This window comes from Apium graveolens, chromosome 5 (assembly GCF_009905375.1).
Source record: "Apium graveolens cultivar Ventura chromosome 5, ASM990537v1, whole genome shotgun sequence".
Lineage (NCBI taxonomy): Eukaryota > Viridiplantae > Streptophyta > Magnoliopsida > Apiales > Apiaceae > Apium > Apium graveolens.
Window position 1 is genome coordinate 255,342,664 of NC_133651.1, and position 6,300 is coordinate 255,348,963.

The following is a 6,300-nucleotide window of genomic DNA, read 5'->3' on the forward strand; positions in this document are numbered from 1 at the left end:
CCCAACCACCACCTTGAGGAAACAATGCGGTAGGAAATTCTTTCAAGACCTTTAAGTTGCTAAGCTCTCAGAGTTCCAAGGAACAAGCTGACCCAGTCGAGGCAAGAGCCTGGCTAAAGGAAATATAGGAATCATTTGAGATTCTAAATGATTGACGAATCACAAAAGACTGTCTTTGTCACTTACCCTCCTAAGAGAGAGACCACCCGCTGGTGAAAGACCAAGGTTGGCACGGAGCAAGAGATTATAATAAATTGATTTAAGTTCAGTCAATTGTTTTCGAGAAAGTAAATCCCAAGGTTATGGAGGTAGTGTAACAAATTTAGAGCCAGAACAAAAGCGGACGAGTATGATGAATTATGAATCTAAGTGGTAAAAGTTGTCAAGATTCGTTCTGGGGACACGAATCCAGAATGACGAGATGTTTGAAATCAATGCTTATGTTGTGTTGGTTCATGAAATAATGATAAGAGAAAGGAGAATAAAAAGAAACTGAAGTGGAAAGGAATATAAAGGCAATGAAGTTTGAGGAATGATAAGGGAGTTGGGTATGAGGAAACCCTAAAGACTCGTTCCAATAGAAATAGAAAAGTATGTAATCATCAGGATGAGGGTGATTCACCATGAGTTAAAATTGATGGTTGAAGGCATAAGAGATACATATATTTTATCTCCTGTAAGTTGGGAGGATTCGAGGAAACCTTGAGATAGTTCGAAGGATAAATTATGAGACGCGGATAGACTGAGGAGACCAGAAAGTAAGAAATTAGGAAAATTGGATGAAGGAAGTGACCGTCAAGAATGTGAAGTGTAAGACCGGTGGCATGATACCCAGAAAGGGAGACGCCAGGTATGAAAGATATCCCAATATTGAGATGACTGTTGAGATAAACAACAAAGGTAAATGAGGATTTATTAAGAAGATTTTCACGTTGAACACAACTAATATCTTCCAGCACATCCATGTTATCATTATCAAATCAGAAAAGAAAAGCAGATAACCATTGTTATCTTTTGGAGGCCATATGGATTGACCTCAATTTGAATAAAGATGCTATTATGAAATTATGTATAGACTATCGAGGTGGGAATGATGAATAAGATAATCTATCAAGGATATATGACTTGATTTATCCATGGAAGGATGCAAGTACCTTTTAAAGGTGGAATTAAGGATAGAACATCGGTAACTTAAAATGAATCCTAGGGGAATGCATAAAGGTTGGCATTTCACCCTTAATAGGGACAGTATGAGTTTTGACAGTATGATTTGGAAAGGGTTAAGGTAACAACAACCTTTAAGAATCAGTGGAGAAATTTTTCAAAAGTATATAGACAATGATTCTAGTACTAGTATATGGTATTTTGATATGCCCTATATCTAGGGAATACAGGAGGAATGATTCAAGGATAACCTTAGAGGTTTTACAAGGAGAAAGGTAAAATTCAAAATTCTCAAGAATAGAAATGTTGATAAAGGAAATATGACGTAATTATAATGATGCCAAGTGAGGCACGTGTTAAACCACGAGAAGGTATGGATCGAACCAGTAATGGTCGAAGTTGTTCAGGGCAATTAGGACTTAAGATAAAAAGATGTTCTAATTATGATTGAGAGCCAGTCGTGACAGTGATTAACCTCTAAAGACTGAGGCAATAACTTATGGAAAAATGGTATTTTTTTTTACTCATATGATTTTAAGGAAAACATCTTCACATAAGCTGTGATTGAAATGAGGTAGAAAATTTATTTGGAGGTGGTTAAAATGACATTAACTGTAAGGAAATTTTACTATCAGGAAAGGCCAAAGAGGTGGCCGACACTTTAAAGGTAAGAGGATAATTATAGGCGCTTGTGCCAAAGGAATACAGTGATGATGGTTAAAGCTATGCAGATTGTATTATGGTTTGGAAGATTGACATTCCTTCTGATGACTGTGCAATACCCAACCGTAATAATAGTTGGTAAAGGTTTAATTCGTGTAATCGCCATGAGCGGGCTATCTATCTTAGAAGGTATTATCTTGAGAATGAGCCTGGACCATGTTTCAAAAGGACTAAACGAACCTTTGAGTTAAGTCTTCTATCGAAGGCATATGATTAAGAATGGTATTAACCTGCTATCGTTGCTTTGATTGAAACTCTTCTGTAATTTTATCTGCTTCATGTCATGTATGTATGGCAGGATCAGGAGTGTTCTTCATGAATCATGAATGGTGATTATGTTACCTCCTTAGAAGAATTAGATACGAGATGTATGGACTCCGTATGGTTAGCTATTAAGACTTCATGGAAAATGAATGACTACAGTAGGTCAGTGGTAGACCATAGTAAGGCAGCAATGATTCTGCGAGTAATGAGCTGATTACAACCGTGAGAGTTGTATTGGAATGGGTGTTGAGATTGAGTACCACTAATCGGGTCGTGGTAGTGTATAAGTTATCATTGATAGACTAATTAAGTAGAGTATCTACCTATTGAATATTTATTCTTTCTTATCAATAGAGAGTCGTATTATTATACGAGGAAGGTTGCGGTGCAAACATAGAATTCTAGTAACGATGATGTCTAGAATGAGATCCCAGATTCGATTTTCGATATCGAGGGAGTTTCAAAGGTGATTGTGTATAAGCTCGAGGAAGAGCATGTGTCCATAGAATGATGGACGGAATAGCAAAAATATTTAAGCATGCGAAATGCGATGCGATAATACTTGATGTTGATATATATATATATACACATATGTTTTGTTCTCCTATGACAAACCTCTATAGTTCAGAGGTAGATTCCAAGCCAGATATTTTATGGCAATAAATTTTTTTTACGTATATACAATTCTCTTCAGTTCGTTCTTTTCTCTTCTTTTCATTTCATATAAACTGAGAAGAACAACCCTTCCAGAAGGGGAGGTATTGCCGAATGACTATCTATCTGTGTGATAGAAGCCTAGTAGGATACCAGCTATTGTTTAATTGCTTGTCAAGTACTAAAGGCTGGCCACCTTCTGTACTAACTATGCAATAGAACAAGTGTTCATGATCATAGTGATCTCTCAATAAATTCTTTTACTTCTATATGATGGATCAAGCTTTCAAAAATAGAAACAGCTGAAAAAGGAGTAATAAAGTTATGGTGGTATTCGGAATGGAAACACATTCGTGATACTAAGGTTGACGTGGTTACTAAAAGGTTATAGAGCGCTAACGAGCAAAAGTATAACCAGTATAATATTAGGTACAGAAGGTAGTAGAGATTACGAACTCGAAAAGAATGGGTATTGAGAAGCAAAAGCTCTAATGCTAAAAGCTATAATGAAAGTCTGTGCAATAGACTTGAAAGAAATTGGAATGATCACTTAACACGGATTGAGTTTTCTTACGACAATAGATCATATGTCAGTATTGAGGTATCGCCTTATGAGATCCTTGAGGGAAGACAATGTCGATCTCCCTTATGTTAGGATGAAGTTGTAGAGCGCAAGATGCTCGGACCCGCAGTAGTCCAAAGGACCAGGGATATAATAGATCTAATCAGAGGACGGCTGGTAGTAACCCAAGATGGACATAAGAGGTATGCTGATTTGACTCAAAAGGACAAAGAATATGAAATAGGGGACCTAGTAATGTTATAGGTATCCCTTGGAAAGGATTGATGAGGTTCGGAAAGAAAGGAAAGCTAAGTCTACAATTTGTTGGACCCTTGGATATATTAAGACGTTTTGGGAAGTTAGCATATGAGCTAGCCCTACCCCCGAACATGTAGCAAGTCATAACGTGTTCCACGTATCAATGTTAAGGAAGTATAATTCGGATGCCAGATAAATAGGGGCATATGAGCGTATAGACACGCAACCCGACGTAACCTATATGGAGCAACCAGGAAGGGTTATAGAGTAAAAAGGAACAAGTGCTTAGGAGAAGGGTTATCAAACTATTCAGAGTTTGATGGAAGAACCACAATGTGGGAAAATTTACTCGAGAGTTAGAAAGTGCAATGTTAAGAAAGTATCCATATTCATTTTCTATCTGATTCCGGGACGGAATCCTTTTAAGGAGGGGAGACTGTAATAACCCCAATTTTTGGAAATTTTTGAAACCCTTATGAATAGTGATTTTGCAGATTATGCTGAATGAGAAAACTTTTCATGCCACACTATGTAGGGGTTCTGTTATTGATCTTCTGGGATATTATTAGTACTCTATATGATAAATAAGTGTATGTAAAGATCGTCAGAATCCAAATTCGAACACTTTGATTTTTCCCGGAAATCCACTAGATACGGAAAGAATTGAGTATAAGGTAACATGATTAAAAGGATTTAAATTCAAGGATTATAAGAGAGGATCATAAAAGGAATATAATGTATTGAGAAAGGTTAAGGGAAAAAAAAGGTAATAAGATCCCGGGTATGATCCCTCAAACGATAAACAAAAATGAAAGTTAAGCGAACCGTATAACAGATCAGCGGTCATTAGGCAAACAATTAGGAAGCTAATCAAATAGATTAGAGGGGATGATGTCACCCAACCAATGAGAAGAGGGCAAGTAAGGGATGATGACATAACAAATGTGACATAAGCATGACATGAGGGGGAATGAGGTGTGGTTGATTTAGAACCACACAAAGTTGATGGTTAAAAAGGTAATTAACCAAAAGCAAGCTAAAAACAACCAACCAAAACAAATCAAAGCAAAACACAAAATTTTTTTTCATCTTCTTCATCTTGCTCTCGGCTTTTGAAAGAAAAACAAGGAGGAGTTTTTCAAAAACTCAAGCTACACACGCATGACAAACCATACGCCGGATCGAAAAAGTCGAAACATGGAATATGCTCGGAATATTATAATTAGGTTAGGAAGGAGTTCTCAGAAGAGTTTCGGGTTCCAAAAACATAACAACGGATAACGTTGGTTGGTTCCCGTTTTTATAAAATAGATTTTAAATACCTGGAAAAAGATTTTATAAATTTCATATAATTCTTATAAATTCATAAATCAACATAAAAATAATTAGGAAGATATGACAATTATCTATATTTTATTTTGGACATATAAAAATTAAAATACTCAATTAATAATATTTTTAAACATCCAAACACATTTGACACGTAACAAATAATTCAGAGAATAAATACTGAACACATACATTAATTATTTATTAGCAAAAATAATTACACGTTATATCCCGGATATTACAGATTGTCTCCCAACGGATGAAGCATTTTGCAACTCGACAGATGTTGAATTTTGTGCTTCATTAGTAGTAGATTTTTCTGCATTATCCTTTTCCATTATTTCCTGATCACTTTCATCATCACTCTCATCACTAACCATCTCCACATTATCAAATTTGAGACTCTCATGAGAATCTTCATCTTGCAGTCCTTCAATCTTGTTATCATCAAACACAACATGTATTGATTCTATAACGATGTTGGTTCTTAGATTGTAGACTCTATATGCTTTTCCCACAGCATATCCAACAAAAATTCCTTCATTTGCTTTAGCATCAAACTTCCCATGTTGATCAGTCTGATTTCTCAATATATAACATTTGCAGCCAAAGACATGAAGAAAATTTAGAGTTGGTTTCTTGTTCTTTAACAATTGATATGGTATAATGCACTTTGCTTGATTAACCAAAGAAATATTCTGAGTGTAGCAGGCAGTATTCACAGCTTCAGCCCAGAAATATGTTGGTAACTTTGATTCTTTAAGCATTGTCCTTGCAGCTTCAATAAGAGATCTGTTTTTCCTTTCTACCACTCCATTTTGTTGTGGAGTTCTTGCTGCAGAAAACTCATGCATTATCCCATTTTCTTCATAAAATGATCTTATCACAAAATTCTTGAACTCAGTTCCATTGTCACTCCTGATTCTTCTTACTTTGAAATCAGGATGATTGTTGACTTGCCTTATGTGATTGATGATGATTTCACTAGCCTCATCTTTAGACTTTAGGAAATATGTCCAAAAGAACTTTGAGAAATCATGTACAATTACTAGGCAAAATCTTTTCCTTGAGATGGACAACACATTGACTGGTCCAAATAGATCTATGTGTACCAATTGTAAAGGTTCTTCAATTGTTGAATCAAGCTTCTTTCTGAATAATGCTTTGATCTGCTTCCCTTTTTGGCAGGCATCACACAGTCCATCCTTAGAAAACTCCACTTGAGGAATGCCTCTAACCAGTTCTTTCTTGACAAGCTCATTCATGGTCTTGAAGTTTAGATGGGATAGCTTCTTGTGCCACAACCAACTTTTATCTTGACTCGCTTTACTGAGAAGGCAAGTAAT